This window comes from Prionailurus bengalensis, chromosome B3, assembly GCF_016509475.1.
Source record: "Prionailurus bengalensis isolate Pbe53 chromosome B3, Fcat_Pben_1.1_paternal_pri, whole genome shotgun sequence".
Lineage (NCBI taxonomy): Eukaryota > Metazoa > Chordata > Mammalia > Carnivora > Felidae > Prionailurus > Prionailurus bengalensis.
In genome coordinates, this window is record NC_057355.1 from 27,819,427 (window position 1) to 27,840,027 (window position 20,601).

General features: G+C 41.1%; 1 protein-coding gene and 1 pseudogene across 1 annotated transcript in view; one reads left to right on the forward strand and one right to left on the reverse strand.

Annotated features, from left to right (window-relative positions):
* OCA2 (OCA2 melanosomal transmembrane protein) overlaps positions 1 to 20,601 on the reverse strand; it is a 504,528-nt gene that overhangs the window by 349,938 nt on the left and 133,989 nt on the right. The window lies entirely within an intron of this gene.
* On the forward strand, positions 561 to 2,970 carry LOC122468358 (annotated as a pseudogene).

The window sequence follows — 20,601 nt, forward strand, 5'->3', positions numbered from 1 at the left end:
ACATAAAAGAATTGATAATTATGTAACTGTGATAGAAATGTTGGTTAAACTACAGTGGTAATCATACTGCAATATACAAATGTACAAGATGTTGTACCCTTTAAATTTACACGATGTTATGTGTCAATTTAGAAATTTTTAGAAATCTGTGCATTCCAGACCTCCAGTGCTCTAAAAGTGGCAGGCAGGCAGGCAGACAGGAAGGAAGGAGAAAGGAAGAAATGAGGAAAAGAGGGAAGGGTTCTGTAGAATACCAAAAGAGAATCTTTTAAATAACACATTGTCGATCTTGGATTCCGTGGTAGCGAGGGTGGCTGTAGGGTACCGCGTTTGGGGAGTGGCTCTCCCCTCCCCCTTCCCCCAGTCGCGTGGTGGTGGCTCTTCCCACTGGGGGGGGGGGGGGGTATGCGTAGGTAGTGGCATGTTCGGCCAAGGCAGCCGCTGCTGCTAACCCCAACTTCACAACCAGTGCAGAGCCCAACGTGGGGCTTGAACTCACAGCTGTGAGATCAAGACCTGAGCTGAGATCAAGAGTCGGATGCTTAACCAACTGAGCTACCCAGAAATGACATCAGATGTACCATCACTGGGTCCAGCCATTGCCTCAGGAAACCCTGGGGATGGGATTCAAGGTGGAGGAGCCATTGTCCACAGGGCTATTAAGTGGTGACCAGGGTTGGATTTTGATGATGATGGAGAAGGTAAATTTTTGAGGTGTGATGATGATCAGATGTCTAATGATAAGAAGTGACTTGCCAGGTTGGATGATGAGCAGAGCTCTGCAGATAAAGAGAGACTCACCAGGAAAAATCACCGTGAAATTGAACAGGGGCAACGGAACAAGATGACAGCCTACATCACAGAACTGTCGTAGTGCCCTGGCTCAAAAACCAGACAAGCTAACCATCTTACCCATGGCAGTCTCTCACATGAATTCCTTGTGAGGAACTGGGAATACATCCACTGATGGCACCTACAAGCCTTCATTCCTCACTGATCAGGAACTCAAACCTATGGTCTTGGAGGCAGCGGATGGCTTTCTGTTTATTGTCTCATGTGAGATAGGTCGGGTAGTTTACATCTCTGACTCAGTGACCCCTGTTTTGAACCAGTCTGAATGGTTTGGTAGCACACCCTATGATCAGGTGCATCCAGATGATGTGGACAAACTTCATGATCAGCTTTCCACTTCAGAAAATGACCTGACAGGGCGTATCCTTCCAGACCTGAAGACTGGAACAGTGAAAAAGGAAGGCCAACAGTCTTCCATGAAGATGTGTATGGGCTCAAGGAGATCATTTATTTGCCGTAGAAGGTGTAGCAATAGCTCTGTGGACCCAGTCTCCATGAATAGACTGAGCTTTGTGAGGAACAGATGCAGGAATGGACTTGGCTCTGTGAAGAATGGGGAACCTCATTTTGTGGTGGTCCACTGCACAGGCTATATCAAGGCCTGGCCCCCAGCAGGTGTCTCCCTCCAAGATGATGATCCAGAGGCTGGCCAGGGGAGCAAATTTTGCCTAGTGGCCATTGGCAGACTACAGGTAACCAGTTCTCCCAACTGTACAGACATGAGTAACATTTGTCAACCAACAGAGTTCATCTCACGGCACAACATTGAGGGGATATTCACTTTTGTGGAACACCGCTGTGTGGCTACTGTTGGCTACCAACCACAGGAACTCTTAGGAAAGAATATTGTAGAATTCTCTCATCCTGAAGACCAACAGCTTCTAAGAGACAGCTTGTAACAAGTGGTGAAGTTAAAAGGCCAAGTGCTGTCTGTCATGTTCCGGTTCTGGTCTAAGAACCGGGAATGGCTCTGGATGAGAACCAGCTCCTTTACTTTCCAGAACACTTACTCAGATGAAATTGAGTACATCATCTGTACCAACACCAATGTGAATAACTCCAGCCATCAACCAAGGCCTACACTGTCCAACACAATCCAGAGACCACAGGTAGGTCCCATGGCTAATTTACCCTTAGAGATGGGCTCAGGGCAGTTGGCATCCAGGAAGCATCAACAGCAAACAGAATTGGATGTGGTATCAGGAAGCAATGGACTGGCTGGCTACAATCATTCCCAGGTTTCTGCTCAGCCTGTAACAACCACAGGGCCAGAACACAGCAAGCCCCTTGAGAAGTCAGATGGTCTGTTTGCCAAGGATAGAGATCCAAGATTTTCAGAAATCTACTCCAACATCAGTGCAGATCAGAGTAAAGGCATCTCCTCCAGCACTGTCCCTGCCATCCAACAGCTATTCTCACAGGACAACACATTCCCTCCTACCCCCACCCCCGGCCGGCAGAGAATTTCAGAAATAGTGGTCTGGCCTCTCCTGTAACCATCGTCCAGCCATCAGCTTCTGCAGGGCAGATGTTGGCCCAGATTTCCCACCACTCCAACTCACCCCAAGGAGCCCCAACTTGGACCCTAGCACCCGCCCAGACTTCTCTGCCCAGCAGGTGGCTACTCAGGCTACAGCCAAGACTCGTTCTTCCCAGTTTGGTATGGGAAGCTTTCAGACTGCGTCCTCCTTCAGCCCCATGTCCCTCCCTGGTGCTTCAACTGCGTCACCTGGTGCTGCTGCCTCCCCTAGTCTCACCAATCATGGATCCAACTTTGCTCCTGAGACTGGACAGACTACAGGACAATTCCAGACACAGACAGCAGAGGGTGTAAGTCTGGCCACAGGAACAGGGCCAGCAGCCTCATCATCGCTCAAGTTCTAGAGAGCAACAGCTATCAGCATGGCAACCTGGCCTGCCTGAGGTCTTCCAGGAGATGCTGTCCATGCTGGGAGACCAGAGCAACAGCTACAACAACGAAGAATTTCCTGACCTAACTATGTTTCCCTCCTTTTCAGAATAGAACTATTGGGGTGAGGATAAGGGGTGGGGGAGGAAAACCACGGTTTGTTTTTAAAAAGCAAATGTTTCTGTAAAGAAAATAAAAGTCCCTCTCCCATCATTTCCCTCACCCCTAATGTGTACCCCTTCCCCTTCTGGCCTTCCCTTGCCCTCCTGCCTCTGAGAAGAAATGGGGTGAATCCTGAAGGCTTTGGGGATCTTTGAAAAACTGAGGCTGGGTGAAGTTAAGAATGCCTTTCCTTACACCTCCTGACCAGAGATTTCTGCAGAAATGATTTTTGCTAGGGTCAATAGGCAGGTTAGAGAAACTAACATCCATTCATCCACTATTTGCCTTGGATACTGTGGCTTGTTTTGGGAAAGAAATTGTGAATAAGGTTGGGGAGAGGAGAAATGTCCTCCTATTTGAAGATCATGAAACATGGTAGGTTACATATACCTGTATGGCTTTAGGAAGTGAGCATAGGCTCTTTCTGCTGCCTAGTGAGTGAGGAAGTGAGAGAGGGAGAAGGAAAGAGTGTGTGTGTGTGTGTATGTGTGTGTGTGTGTGTGTGTGTGTGTGTACGTGCATGCACATGTGTGTTTCTCTATCTTTTTCTCCCTATTAGGGAGTTATGCAGAATTTGTGTCAGATTTTATCTTTGTTTTTCCATGTAATTTTCAGAGTGCTAAGGAGTTAAATCTTCTATGTATTTTCCACTTAGTATTGCATCCAAAGAGTATTTAAACAAACATCTTTGCTGCACTTACATCTATCCCCAGCCAATATGCAACTCTAAGCAGATATATAAAGTCTTTTGGTATGGCTTGTCTCTCATCCAACATATTTAGTAGTAAAGCTGGGTCATTCCTGCTTTGGGTGCTCTCACCTTATAGAGAATATCTGCAAACATTACAGATGTTTAGGGTGTGAAGATAACCCCCTTTTAAAACCCCATACTTGGCCATACTTGCTGCATTTTTCTGTGAGAATCACAGATGATGTGTGTTCTGTAGAGGTTATTTCTGCATGGAAACTCAACTTCTTGGATTAGCAGTCCCAGGGAAATCTTCACTGCTGGAGTTTAAACCAAGTCTTGCAAAGTAGCCTCCTTCATCCCATTCCCAGTTCAGTCTGACTAGAAACTGAGACTTGGGTCTGTTTTGGACCTATAGTTCTTCCTCTTTGCTCCCTCCAATCTTAAGATTGGATTTTGCTTTATGATACAAGGGTATGAATCCATGTGATAGATGGGGCCTGGACTCCCATTCTAACAGGGTCACAGAGTTAACTATAGCCATATAAATGCAGATACAGGTTATTACTCTCTCTCTGTACATTTCTCAGGTAACAGTCATGTGTAGCAGCCATTTTTTTTAATTGGCTCAGGCCAGTATCTTAAGTGCAAGACTGAATTAATAAGGAGAAGACATATTAAACGTAGCCATAGGAGACTGAGGGGCATAGATGGCCTTAGAGAGGCTGAGAGAACATCATTACTGGGTTTCTCTCCCTTTTGTCTCCAGTCTGGTGCCAGGTAGTGGAGGTGAAAAGGAGATTTTTTTTTTATTCTATGTGCACACATACCGTATACATATATATTTATATCACAGTTTAAGAATCCAAAAAGTTGAGCTTCCAATGGAATCCTTGTTTTTAATAATTGTTTTTAAATGTGATCAGGACTATAATATTGTACAGTTATTATAGGGCTTTTGGGGAAGGAGAGGGGAGGGAGACGAGGCTCTGGGGGTTTTGTTTCTGATTTTCCTTCAGGGTTTTATTTTTTTTTTCTTGTTGGACATTTCTGTACTGCTGGCATCTGTGCTGAGCTTTACAGTGACAAAAATAATGACATGTAGCAAAGATTTTAAAACAAAATATTTGTTTTCCATTTGTAAAAAAAAAATAACACATTGTCAGCAAATAAAATAACTTTCAAGAACAATGAAACTGTACTGTACTATCAAGAGACTTGCCCAAGCTAGACCATAGAAGCAAAACAGATGGGAGAAAGAAATATCCCACTGCTCCCATCACTCTCCCTGTCCCCAGTTGATGTGCCCTGATGCCACCTGCCCCTTGTGGTTCCCATCCCTCCCCAGTGCTAGATCAGGTCCACACCCTTGGAGGTCTCAAGTGGTAAAGGAAAGGATATAAGCCTATCCCTGTCCTCAGTGTGATGTGCCCTTGCTGAGGGGGCATGGCAGTGCCTCCTGCACCCTGATCCTGAGCCCCATCTCCTAAAGGAGATCATGTGGGGAGACATGCAAACTGAAGCTCAGGCCAGGACTTGGGTGTGGACACTCCCCTGTGGTCAGAACTTGTCTGCTTCTAATCCTGAGGGCACCCAGGCCTCCAGGGAATCAATTCTCCAAACTGCCAGGTGTGGGCAATAGGTCAGACTCTCCACCCCTGCCTCAGAGCAGCCCAATTGTGGTGCCAGAGGTAATCCAGTGACATGAAGACAAAGTAGCACTGGGATCTATCTTATGCATACATTCAACACATATTCAGTTTCATATTCATGCACATGCACACACACAATCACACTCACACTAACAAGCACACACAGACACACACAATCTTGCACTCACACATCCACTGAGTTTTACACTCACACACATCTATAATCTTGCACACTCATGCAGCATCAACCATCTCACACTTGCACACACACATTCTACACCCTCCTCACACACACACACACACACACACACACACACACACACACACTTGCCCCAAATGTCCTCCCAATTGATGCCTCCAGCTCATAGCAGCCAGGTCTTTTGATTAATCATAAAACTGGGAGAAAAGGCAAGCCCCCACCTATCAACTTCTGATTTCTTCTTGCATATACACAAGGGCAATCAGCTCCTTGCACCACCCACATGTTTGAGATGAGGCAGCTAAGCTGAGGCCCCGATTCTCAGTTATGTAATGAAGCTCAGCAACCATGTGGCAACCTTTGATACTTCCACTCTCCCTCCTAAGAGGATGTAGGTGGTCATGGAAGAAGATGAGTTCAGTCCTGCCTTTCCCACTTACCACAGCTGAGATCTGTATCAAGTTGTCTTCTGCATGGTTTCTCCAGCTATAAAACAGGAATGTAACACCTCCCTCATGGGAACCTCCTATGTTAGTTACCTAGGGCTGCTGTCACAAAGTAGGTGGCTTAAAAAAGCACAGACTTATACTTTGATAAGTCAGAAACCCAACATACAGTCAGCAGGACAGCATTCCTTCTGAGGGCTCTAGGAAGAATCCATCTCCTCAGCTCTTCCAGTTTCTAGAGGCTATCCATATTCCAGAACCAATGCCCATCTTTTCAATTCTCAAAGCTATCAACAGTGGATAAAAAGTAATCACATCACCTTTCTATGACCCTTATTCCATAATTATGTCTCCTACCCACAGCTGGGAAAGGTTCTCCACTTTCAAGGAATTGGGCCCACCTGGATAATCCAATATACTCTCCCAAGGCCCTTAACTTAATCACATCTGCAAATTTCTTCTGCCTTATAAGGTCATATATTCACAGGTTCTGGACTACCACATGTTTTTGGAATTAAATAATATAACATTTGCAAACACAAAGCTGGACCATGGTATGCCATAACAGACATTTGTTCACTCTTTGTCTAGCTTTTGCAATTCTGGCTTCAGACATTTCCCTGCTCCTTGACAAGTGATGCAGCCTAGGTAGAAGCAAGGGTTGAGCCCCTACTTCACCTTTACCAGTTCAGGGACTTTTAGCAAGCAATTTAACTTCCCTGAGCTTCAATTTACTCACCTATAAAGTGGGTATAATAATAAAGCCCATTTCATGAGATTATGGTGGAGGTCCTATTAACACAGAATTTTCAGAGCTGTGCTTGCCTTTTCACACATTAGCTCTGCTAGGTACCAATAGCATCACTATTTTCTTTGAAGTTAAAGCTCTCAGGTCCCACTGTGACCCTTCTTTATGCACTATCATCCTTCCCACCCCCTGCCCACACACGCAAAGCTCTTAACTTGATCTAGCTTCAAAACAGATAATTCAGTTCACAGACTACATGTCCAGGAACAGTCAAGGGCATGGGTAACAACCTTCAGGAGTGCTGGGACACTTCCTTCAAGACAAATCTACAAAATACCGGATATTTTTCTAATGAATTGCTTTGAAAACCCTTGAAATATCAAGTTGTGATCTTATCAGAAGAAATGTAGACAGCATGGCCAAGTATAGTTAGAATATTCATGCCCCATCCAACTCTTTCAATTACAAAAGTGTATTTGAAATTCAGCATATTTTTCTGTTAAGTAAAGGAATTGTATTCCATAATCCACCAGCTCTCTTGCAGTTCTGAAGTCTCTGACTTCAAAGAAGAAAAAGAAAGGCATCTCTGGAACAAGGTAATGGAGCCTGCTAGACAAAGTCTGCCAGATGCTACTAGAAGCAATATGTTCTGTGAATCACAATAGTAACATCTCAGCAATAAGAAAAGACTTGCAGACAAAGGGAAATGAATTAGGGGGCAGAGCCATTAGCCACAGCTATAATTTAAATTTCATCCTTGCAAAATACAATAACAAAAATTAGGAAGGCTTGACTTGGAGGCTTCCACTGGAAAATGGCACTGGGGTATGTACATTGCATTGTGAAATATAGCATCTCACCTCTCTCCAAATGCACCTCCCATTTCTGGAGATTAAAGTAGAGGCCCCCTGGAAGACTAGAGGTGTTCTCTATTCATCTATTTTGAATTCCATTTCACAGTTAATTTTTAAACCAAATGCTTTATGAGCTTCTAAATTAAAGGACCCAGGGCAATGACACATGATCTCACACAAAGGCTACATCATTTTGCTTCAATTAGATAAAGTGAGTGAAAAGGAAAGAAAAACCTCCTTGTTTCCAACAGAAAGGAACCCGTGGTGGCAATTCTTCCTAAAACATAATTCCAGATATTAAATGGGGGGCACATAGGGGAAAAGTATTATTTCCTTTATATTGTGAAATATTTGTCATTAAGACTGTGTCACACTGTTTCAATATGATTTCATATAGTATAAGGGCACAGAAGCCTTCACTGTGATAATGGAATTTTTAGAATGCTGCATTGGGAAATCTCCAGAAACCCTATTAAATATGCAAAGTTCAAGAATTAGAAAGATTGATCCAATTTTGTTCTTTGGAGCTTTACCAAGAACTACTTTACAAGGATGAGAAATACAACCCCAAATCTTCAGTTAAGAAAGTGCCAAACAGGATTATCTATAGGACAAGAAGTTTAAATAACCTAGAGAACTTCCTGAAATTATTTCATCTCATGAAGCTATTAAAAGGCCAAAGGGAACCCTACCTGATGCTTCATTGCCAGACAGTCATTCACTCATGGGTCAGAGGTGGATGGTGCTCCCACTCCCAAGAGCCAGGTTAGACTAGACACAGAGTAGGACCTCAGTACCTGGTCAAATATCTAAAGACACTCTGGGAACATTCTTGTTTCATAAATATTTATTGAGCACTTACTCTGTGCCAGGTTCTGTATGAGGCACCAGGAATCAGTACAGAACAAAATTGCAGATAACACACAACTCACATAATGAATGAACTAGATGGCACAATAGAAAGTGCAAAGTATGACACAGCTACAGTAGAGCAGGCCAAGAGGGGTCAAGGAGGGCATAATGCATAAGGAGAGTAGCTGGCAGCAGCAGAGAGGGAGGGCAGATGAGAAGATCTGCAGGTCACCCCAAAACCCACTCTCTCTTAGTGAGGAGGGGTGCAGATGGCAACAGCAGGACCCATCAGACCCCTAAGGTTCTGGGAAAACAGCTCTACCCCAGACTTAAATAACTTCTCAGTCCTCACCTAAGGCAAATTCTACCCCTAGAGTGGACTCCTACAGTAGATCCTAGGAATGCCACAATGTTGACTCTGCTTTTAGAAAACCCACAGGTCTAAGTATGCATCCAGATCTTCCCCTCATAATGTGGGAATGCTCCCAGGGGATTCTGGAAGCACAGGAGTTTCAGAACCACAAGGTCAAGCATACTATTTTCCTAAAACTTCTGCAACATCCTCCACCTTCTATATCAAATTACAAACACAAAAAAACAGCAGTATTTCAGTTTCACAAGTTATTGCTTGGCCTAAGTATAAACAATTTCTATTTGCAAGTAGCATTAGTGTTATAAAACAGTGGGAAAATCATATTACATTAAGCCCATGGAATATTCAACAAAATGGACCATAAACCTAGGGCATAAAAAATTTTTCAACAAATATTAAAGAACTGAAGTCATACAGAATAAGTTCTCTGACCTTAAGTAAATCAAACTATAATTCAGTAACAGAAAACAACAGGAAAATCTCTAAAAATCTGGAAATTAAAGAACATACTTTTAACTAATCTATGGGTCAAAGAGGGAGTTTCAAAGTAAGATTTAAAAGCTAGAACTAGCGCTCTCCCCGGTATCTCACTGCTGCGTCAGTGCAGTTAGGCATCAGCAAATTAAGGAGAGGAGAGAGGAGGCCCCTGCTCTTGGACACCCGCAGGAACTTACTCTAGCTCCAGACACACCATAAACACTTTCATCTAACGGAAGATAAGCTGTGAAATCGGATTTCTGAACCACAAGACACTTGTGTAAAAACTGCATTCCATGCCAGGCCTGAAATGTTCCAAAGCTCAGTTCGCTATCAGCATCCCAGGTGGTGCAATTAATAAAGAGCTAGCGTGGGGCCACTGGCACAAACAAGGCAGCTCCTTAGAACCTGAACTTCCTATTTGTTCCATTTCTTGGGTAGATAACGCCTGTTAATTACTCTGGAGGTTTTGTTAGAACATTCTATCTGGTCTCGCTGGATCAAGCTCTCCTCTCCAGATCGCCCTATATGAGGAACTGAAAATAATCCTCGTTTCAATGGAATTATTTTGGCTAGGAGAGAGGGAAGATGGTGGCATAGGAGGACGCTGGGCTCACTGCACCTCCTGCTGATCACTTAGATTCCACCTACACCTGCCTAATAACCCAGAAAACCGCCAGAGGATTAGCAGAACGGAGTCTCCGGAGCCAAGCGCAGACGAGAGGCCCACAGAAGAGGGTAGGAAGGACAGCGAGGCGGGTTCGCGCTCCACGGACTGGCGGGAGGGAGCCGGGGTGGAGGGGTGGCTCACCGGCCAAGCAGAGCCCCTGAGTCTGGATGACAAAAAGCGGAGGGGCCTGACAGACTGTGTTCCGACAGCAAGCGCGACTTAGCGTCTGGGAGGTCATAAGTTAACAGCTCTGCTCAGAAAGCAGGAAGGCTGGAGGACAAAGGGAGGGAGAGCTGCTGAGCCCCCGGGTGACAGAGCTCAGTTTGGTGGGGAACAAAGGCGCTTGCCAGCGCCATCTCCCCCGCCCATCCCCCAGCCAAAATCCCAAAGGGAATCAGTTCCTGCCAGGGAACTTGCTCGCTCCGCCCAAACACCCAACTCTGTGCTCCGCGCAAACACCCAACTCTGTGCTTCTGCGGAGCCAAACCTCCAGCAGTGGATCTGACTCCCTCCCACTGCCACAGGGCCCCTCCTGAAGTGGATCACCAAAGGAGAAGCGAGCTAAGCCTGCCCCTCCTGCCCCCATGCACCTTGCCTACCCACCCCAGCTAATACCCCAGATCCCCAGCATCACAAGCCTGGCAGGGTGCAAGTAGCCCAGATGGGCCACGCCACCCACAGTGAATCCCGCCCCTAGGAGAGGGGAAGAGAAGGCACACACCAGTCTGACTGTGGCCCCAGCGGTGGGCTGGGGGCAGACATCAGGTCTGACTGCGGCCCCACCCACCAACTCCAGTTATACACCACAGCACAGGGGAAGTGCCCTGCAGGTCCTCACCACGCCAGGGACTATCCAAAATGACCAAACGGAAGAATTCCCCTCAGAAGAATCTCCAGGAAATAACAACAGCTAATGAACTGATCAAAAAGGATTTAAATAATATAACAGAAAGTGAATTTAGAATAATAGTCATAAAAATAATCGCTGGGCTTGAAAACAGTATAGAGAACAGCAGAGAATCTCTTGCTACAGAGATCAAGGGACTAAGAAACAGTCACGAGGAGCTGAAAAGCGCTTTAAACGAAATGCAAAACAAAATGGAAATGACGACAGCTTGGATTGAAGAGGCAGAGGAGAGAATAGGTGAACTAGAAGATAAAGTTATGGAAAAAGAGGAAGCTGAGAAAAAGAGAGATAAAAAAATCCAGGAGTATGAGGGGAAAATTAGAGAACTAAGTGATACACTGAAAAGAAATAATATACGCATAATCGGTATCCCAGAGGAGGAAGAGAGAGGGAAAGGTGCTGAAGGGGTACTTGAAGAAATTATAGCTGAGAACGTCCCTGAACTGGGGAAGGAAAAAGGCATTGAAGTAAAAACTAGTCATAATAAAATTAAAAATGCTATACCTGAGCTGCAATCACAGATGAATGCTGCAGCAGCAAGGATGGATGAGACAGAACACAGAATCAGCAATATAGAGGACAAACTTATAGAGAAAAATGAAGCAGAAAAAAAGAGGGAGATTAAGACAAAAGAGCACGATTTAAGAATTAGAGAAATCAGTGACTCATTAAAAAGGAACAACATCAGAATCATAGGGATCCCAGAAGAGGAAGAGACAGAAATAAGGGTAGAAGGGTTATGTGAGCAAATCATAGCAGAAAACTTTCCTAACCTGGGGAAAGACACAGACATCAAAATCCAGGAAGCACAGAGGAACCTCATTAGATTCAACAAAAACTGACCATCAACAAGGCATATCATAGTCTAATTCACAAATACTCAGGCAAGGAGAGAATCATAAAAGCAGCAAGGGAAAAAAAGTCCCTAACCTACAAGGGAACACAAATCAGGTTTGCAACAGACCTATCCACAGAAACTTGGCAGGCCAGAAAGGAGTGGCAGGATACATTCAATGTGCTGAATCAGAAAAATTTGCAGCCAAGAATTCTTTATCCAGAAAGGCTGTCATTCAAAATAGAAGGAGAGATAAAAAGTTTCCCAAACAAAACAAAAATTAAAGGAGTTTAGGACCACTAAACCAACCCTGCAAGAAATTTTAAGGGGATTCTCTGAGGGGAGAAAAGATGAAAAAATACATACATACATACATACATACATACATAAATACCAAAAGCAACAAAACTTAGAAAAGACCAGAGAACACCATCAGAAACTCCAACTGTACAAGCAACATAATGGCAACAAATTCATATCTTTCAGTACTCGCTCTAAACATCAATAGACTCAATGCTCCGATCAAAAGACATAGGGTAACAGAATGGATAAGAAAACAAGATCCATCTATATGCTGTTTACAAGAGACCCACTTTAGACCTAAATACACCTTCAGATTGAAAGTACAGGGATGGAGAACCATCTATCATGCTAATGGTCAACAAAAGAAAGCCAGAGTAGCCATATATATCAGAAAGACTAGACTTTAAAATAAAGACTATCAAGAGATGCAGAAGGGCATTATATCATAATCAAGGGGTCTATCCACCAAGAAGACCTAACAATTGTAAACATTTATGTGCCAAATGTGGGAATACCCAAATATATAAATAAATTATCACAAACATAAAGAAACTCATTGACAGTAACACCATAATAGTAGGAGACTTCAACACACCACTCAAAGCAATGGACAGATCATCTAGTCAAAAAATCAACAAGGAATCAATGGCTTTGAATGACACACTGGACCAGATGAACTTAACAGATATATTCAGAACATTTCATCCTAAAGCAGCAAAATATACATTCTTCTCCAGTGCACATGGAATGTTCTCCAGAAAGATCACACAGTGGGACACAAATCAGCCCTCAGCAAGTACAAAAAGATCGAGATCATACCGTGCATATGTTCAGACCACAATGCTATGAAACTTGAAACCAACCACAATAAAAAATTTGGAATGGTAACAAATATTTGGAGATGAAACAACATCCTACAAAAAAATGAATGGGGAAGTAAAGGAGGAACCAAGAAGTAAAAGAGGAAATTAAAAAGTTCATGGAAGCCAATGAAAATGATAACACCACAACCCAAAACCTCTAGGATACAGCAAAGGCAGTCACAAGAGGAAAGTATATAGCAATCCAGGCCTTCCTAAAGAAGGAAGAAGGATCTCAGATACACAACGTAACCTCGCGCCTTAAAGAGCTGGAAAAAGAACAGCAAGTAAAACACAAAACCAGCAGAATACAGGAAATAATAAAGATTAGAGCAGAAACTAATGCTATCAAAACCAAAAAAAACCCCAAAAACCCAGTAGAACAAATCAATGAAACCAGAAGCTGGTTCTATGAAAGAATTAACAAAATTGATAAACCACTAGCCAGTTTGATCAAAAAGAAAAAGGAAAGGACCTAAATAAATAAAAACAAGATGAAAGAGGAGAGATCACACCCAACACAGCAGAAATAAAAACAGGAAAATATTATGAGCAACTATATGCCAATAAAATGGGCAATCTGGAAGAAATGGACAAATTCCTAGAAATATATACACTACCAAAACTGAAACAGGAATAAATAGAAAATTTGAACAGACCCATAACCAGTAAGGAAATCGAATTAGTAATCAAAAATCTCTCAAAAAACAAGAGTTCATTGCCAGATGGCTTTCCAGGGGAATTGTACCGAACATTTAAGGAAGAGTTAGCACCTATTCTCCTGAAGCTGTTCCAAAAAATAGAAACGGAAGGAAAACTTCCAAAGTCTTTATATGAAGCCAGCATTACCTTGACTCCAAAACCAGACAGAGACCCCACTAAAAAGGAGAACTATAGACAAATTTCCCTGATGAACATGCATGCAAAAACCCTCCACAAGATATTAGCCAAATGGATCCAACAATACATTAAAAAAAATTATTTACCACGACCAAGTGAGATTTATACCTGGGATGCAGGGCTGGATCAATATCCACAAAACAATTAATGTGATTAATCACATCAATAAAAGAAAGGACAAGAACCATATGATCCTCTCAACAGACACAGAGAAAACATTTGACAAAATGCACCATCCTTTCTTGATAAAAACCCTCAAGAAAGTAGGGATAGAAGGATCATACCTCAAGATAATAAGAGCCATATATGAACGACCCAACACTAATATCATCCTCAGTGGGGAAAAACTGAGACCTTTCCCCCTAAGGTCAGGAACAAGACAGGGATGTCCATCTTGCCACTGTTATTCAACATAGTATTGGAAGTCTTAGCCTCTGCAATCAGACAACACAAAGAAATAAAAGGCATCCAAATCAGCCAGGAGGAGGTCAAACTTTCACTCTTCGCAGATGACATGATACTGTATATGGAAAACCCAAAAGATTCCACAAAAAAACTGCTAGAATTGATTCATGAATTTAGCAAAGTTGCAAGATATAAAATCAATGCACAAAATCGGTTGCATTCCTATACACCAACAATGAAGTGACAAAAAGATAAATCAAGGAATCAATCTCATCTACAGTTGTACAAAAAACCATAAAATACCTAGGAATAAATCTAACCAAAGAGGTGAAAAATCTGTACATTGAAAACTATAGAAAGCTTATGAAAGATATTGAATAAGCCACAAAAAATGGAAAAAGATTCCATGCTCCTGGATAGGAAGAAGAAATATTGTTAAAATGTCGATACTACCCAAAGCAATCTACATACTCAAAGCAACCCCTATCAAAATAACACCAGCATTATTATTAACCCCTATCAAAATAACATCTAGCATTCTTCAAAGAGCTAGAACAAATAATCCTAAAATTTGTATGGAACCAGAAAAGACCCAGAATAGCCAAAGCAATCTTGAAAAAGAAAACCAAAGCAGGAGGCGTCACAATCCCGGACTTCAAGCTATACTACAAAGCTGTAATCATCAAGACAGTATGGTACTGGCACAAGAACAGACACTCAGATCAATGGAACAGAATAGAGAACCCAGAAATGGACCCACAAACGTATGACCAACTAATCTTTGAAAAAGAAGGAAAGAATATCCAATGGAATAAAAACAGTCTCTTCAGCAGGTGGTGCTGGGAAAACTGGACAGCGACATGCAGAAGAATGAACCTGGACCACTTTCTTACACCAGACACAAAAATAAACTCAAAATGGATGAAAGACCTCAATGTAAGACAGGAAGCCATCAAAATCCTCGAGAAGAAAGCAGGCAGAAACCTCTTTGATCTTGGCCACAGCAACTTCTTACTCAACACGTCTCTGGAGGCTAGGAAAACAAAAGCAAAAATGAACTACTGGGACCTCATCAAAATAAAAAGCTTCTCCACAGCGAAGGAAACAATCAGCAAAACGAAAAAGCAACTGACAGAATGGGAGAAGATATTTGCAAACGACATATCAGATAAAGGGTTAGTATCCAAAATCTATAAAGAACTTATCAAATTCAACACCCAAAAAACAAAGAACCCTGTGAAGAAATGGGCAAAAGACATGAATAGACACTTCTCCAAAGAAGACATCCAGATGGCCAACTGACACCTGAAAAAATGTTCAACATCACTCCTCATCAGGGAAATACAAATCAAAACCACAATGAGATACCACCTGACACCTGTCAGAATGGCTAACATTAACAACTCAGGCAACAACAGATGTTGCCAAGGATGCAGAGAAAGAGGATCTCTTTTGCATTGCTGGTGGGAATGCAAGCTGGTACAGCCACTCTGGAAAACAGTATGGAGGTTCCTCAAAAAATTAAAAATAGAGCTACCCTATAACCCAGCAATTGCAATACTAGGAATTTGTCCAAGGGACACAGGTATGCTGTTTTGAAGGGACACATTCATCCCCATGTTTATAGCAGCACTATCAATAATAGCCAAAGTGTGGAAAGAGCCCAAATGTCCATCGATGGATGAATGGATAAGGAAAATGTGGTGTATATATATATATATATATATATATATATATATACACACACACACACACACACACACACACACACACAATGGAGTATTACTCACCAATCAAAAAGAATGAAATCTTGCCATTTGCAACTACATGGATGGAACTGGAGGCTATTATGCTAAGTAAAATTAGTCAGTCAGAGAAAGACAAAAATCATATGACTTCACTCATATGAGGACTTTAAGAGACAAAACAGATGAACATAAGGGAAGGGAAACAAAAATAATATAAAAACAGGGAGTGGGACAAAACAGAAGAGACTCATAAATATGGACAACAAACTGAGGGCTACTGGAGGGGTTGTGGGAGAGGGGGAGGTGCTAAATGGGTAAGGGGCACTAAGGAATCTACTCCTGAAATCATTGTTGCACTATATGCTAACTAATTTGGATGCAAATTTAAAAAAATGAAAAAACTGGGGCGCCCGGGTGGCTCAGTTGGTTAAGCGTCCGACTTCAGCCCGGGTCACGATCTCGCGGTCGGTGAGTTCGAGCCCCGCGTCGGGCTCTGGGCTGATGGCTCAGAGCCTGGAGCCTGTTTCTGATTCTGTGTCTCCCTCTCTCTCTGCCCCTCCCCCGTTCATGCTCTGTCTCTCTCTGTCTCAAAAATAAATAAACGTTAAAAATAAAATTAAAAAAAAAAATGAAAAACAGAATTTAATAAAAAAAAGAAAAATAACTCAATATTAAAAAACTAAAAAAATTAAAACAATAAGTTGTAAGATATTAAGATTTAAAAAAAAGAAGTGCTAAGAGCAAAAGTGATACAAAAAAAAGTTACACCAACATATACATTAGAAAAGAAAGATTTGTTCGAGATATGCAAGGCTGATCCAAAATTCTAGAATAAATCAGTGTACTCTTCCATATCAAACAGCTAATGAAGGAAATCAACTGACACAAAAGGACACTGCAAAAATTCCATACCCAATTATGGTAAAAACTCTCAGTATCCCAAGAAAAGAAAAGAATTTACTCAATCTTTTAAACAGCATCTACAATATCTAAACATAACATCATACTTAATGGTGAAAGACAGAATGCTTTCCCTTTAAGATCAGAAACAGATAAGGATATCCACTGTCACCACTCTTGTTTTCAACACTGCAATATAGCATGAAAATTAAAGGCATATAGACTTGAAAAAATAAATAAATAATAGTGTTCTTATTGCAAATGGTATGATTATATATATAGAAAATCCCAGAGAATCTACAAAAAAACTTCCAAGAACTAATAAGTAAAAATATTGTTAGTGTTATTATTAACAATAAAGTAACAGGTTACAAGATCAACATACAAAAATCAAATGCACTTGTATATACAGACAATGAAAAAATGGAAACTAAAATAAAAACACAATACCATAACAATTGCCCCAAAAATAGAGGAAACACTTAGGTATAAATTTACCAAAATATGTACACAATCTTTGTGATGAAAAATTATGAAATAAATCAAATACCTAAATAAATGAAGAGGCATATAATATTCATGGACTGGAAGTTCTTTCTAAAATATATATGGAAAGACAAAGACCATAGAATGGACAGTAAAATTCTGAAAAATAAAAGTGGAATGAATCACTCATCTCAGTGTCAGGATTTATGATATATCTGAAGTACGTAAGATATCATGGTACTGGTGGAAGAATACACACATAGATCAATGAAACACAATAGAGAACTAAGAAATATATCCACACAATATGTCCAATTAATTTTTAACAAATGATCAAAAACAATTCGAATGGGTTAGGCTTTTCAATAAATGGTGCTGGAGGTCCATAAGTTTAAATAATGCTCCATAGATTAAAAAGTTAGTCTCTCCCTAAACTTCACACTTTAAACAAAGGTGAACACAAAATGGATCATAGACTCAAATGTAAAAGTAAGACGACATAAAGTTCAGGAAAAAACATAGGAAAAGATCTTTGGGATCTAGGTGTAGGTTCTTTAACTTGACACCAACAGCACAATCTATGAAAGAAAACATTTATAAACTGAACTAAGAGAAAACATTTGCAAACTACACAACCAACAAAGTCCTTATGTCTAGAATAAAGTACATATAAAACAACATAAAACATCATTAATTTTTTAAAAATATTTTTAAGTATTCATAGAATCTTTATTTATGTAGTCCAATGATGAAAAAAATCATTTTAGCCTTTCAGAGGATAAATGCTTAAACACACTATTCCATCCATATCACAGAATGTTATTCAGTAATAAAAAAGAAATAAAATAGTGATTATGCAACACTTTGGATGAACCTCAAGGAAATCATGCTGACTGAAAAAAAAGCCAAGCTCAAAAGGACACACTCTACATTATTACACTACAAAGCATTGGTGAAGTAACTTAATAATAGAGAGGGAGACCAAATTAGTAGTTACCAGGCCTAAGAGATAATGAAGAAGGAGATGGGTGTGGCTATACAGAGCTATCACAGGGAGCTTGTGGTGATGGTACAGTTTAAGTATCCTTATTGCAGTTGTACTTACACAAAGCTATATATATAATTGTATACAGTCACACATGCAAACACACACATACACACACACACATACACACACACACACACACACACACACACACAAAGTGTATGTATAACCACTGAAATCTGTTTCTAGAAATTTGTCCATTTCTTCCAGATAGCACAATTTGTTGGCATATAATTGCTCAAAATATTCTCTTATTATTGTGTGTATTTCTGCACACAGAGGTTGGTATCTCTCCTCTTTCATTTGTGATTTTGTGTCTTTTCTTTCTTCTTTTTGATCAATCTGACTAGTGGCTTATCAATTTTTTTAATTCTTTCAACAAGCCAGCTCCTGGGGCACCTGGGTGGCTCAGCCAGTTACGCCTCTAAATTCGGCTCATGTTGGGGCACCTGGGTGGCTCAGTCAGTTGGGCGTCCGACTTCGGCTCAGGTCACAATCTCACGGTCCATGAGTTCGAGCCCCGCGTCTGGCTCTGTGCTGACTGCTCAGAGCCTGGAGCCTGTTTCAGATTCTGTGTCTCCCTCTCTCTCTCTGACCCTCCCCCATTCATGCTCTGTCTCTCTCTGTCTCAAAAATAAATAAACGTTAAAAAAAATTAAAAAAAAATAAATTCGGCTCATGTCATGATCTCAAGGTTTGTGGGTTTGAGCCCCGCATCAGGCTTTGTGCTGACAGCTCAGAGCCTGGAGCCTGCTTCAGATTCTGTGTCTCCCTCTCTCTCTCTCTGCCCCTCCCTAGCTCATGCTTTGTCTCCCTCTCTCTCTCAAAAATAAACATTTTTTTAAAAAGCCAGCTCCTACTTTCGTTGATGTGTTCTACTGCTTTTTTATTTTGATATCATTGATTTCCCTTCCAATCTTTATTATTTTCCTTCTTCTGCTGGTTTGGGGTTGTATTTGCTGTTCTTTTTCCAGATCCTTTAGGTGTCAGGTTAGCATGCATATTTGAGACATTTCTTCCTTCTTTAGGAAGGCCTGGATTTATATATACTTCCCTCTTATGACCACTCTTGCTGCATCCCAGAGGTTTTGGACTGTCATGTTGTCATTTTCATTGGCTTCCATGTACTTTTTAATTTCCTGTTTAATTTCTTGGTTAACCCATTCATTCTTTAGTAGGATGCTCTTTAATATCCAAGTATTCATTGTATTTCCAAATCTTTTCTTATGGTTGATTTCAAGTTTTATAGCATTGTGATCTGAAAATATGCATGGTACAATCTTGATCTTTTTGTACTTGTTGAGAGCTGATTTGTGACCCAGTACGTGATCTGTTTTTGAGAATGTTCCATAGGCACCCAAGAGGAATTTCCATTCTGCAGCTTTAGGGTGAAATGTTCTGAATATATCTGTTAGGTCATCCAATCCAGTGTGTCATTCAAAGCCATTGCTTCCTTGTTGATTTTCTGCTTAGATAATCTGTCCATTGTTGTAAGTGGAGTGTTAAAGTCTCCTACCATTATGTTATTATTATCAATGAATTTCTTTATGTTTGTGATTAATTGATTTATATATTTGGGTTCTTTCAAGTTGGGGGCATAAATATTTACAATTGTTAGATCTTCTTGGTATACCCTTTAATTATGATAGAATGCCCTTCATCTCTTGTTACAGTCTTTGTTTTAAAATCTAGCTTGTCTGATATAAGTATGGCTAATTTGGCTTTCCCTTGACATCCATTAGCATGATAAGATTGTTCTCCATGCCCTCCTTTCAATCTTCAGGTGTCTTTAGGTCTAGAATGAGTCTCTTGTAGGCAGCATATGGATGTGTCTTATTTTTTTATCCATCTGACACCCTATGTCTTTTCATTGGAGCATTTAGTCCATTTACATTTAGAGTGATTATTGAAAGATATGAATTTAGTGCCATAGTGTGGCCTGTAGAGTTGGTGGTGTTTCTGGGTGATGCTCTCTGATCCTTTCTAGTCTTCGTTGCTTTTGGTCTTGTTTTGTCTTGCCTTGTTTTGTTTTGTTTTGTTTTGTTTTGTTTTGTTTTGTTTTTCTCCACTCAAAGAGTTCCCCCTTAAAATTTCCTTCAGGGCTGGTTTAGTGGTTACAAGCTCCTTTAGTTTTTGTTTATCTGGAAACTCTTTATCCCCCCTTCTATTTTGAATCATAGCTTTGCTGGATAAGGAATTCTTGGCTGCATACTTTTCCAATCCAGCATGTTGAAAATATCCTGACACTCCTTTCTGGCCTGCCAAGTTTCTGTGGACAGATCTGCTGTGAACCTGACCTGTCTTCCCCTTTAGGTTAAGGACAGTTTTTC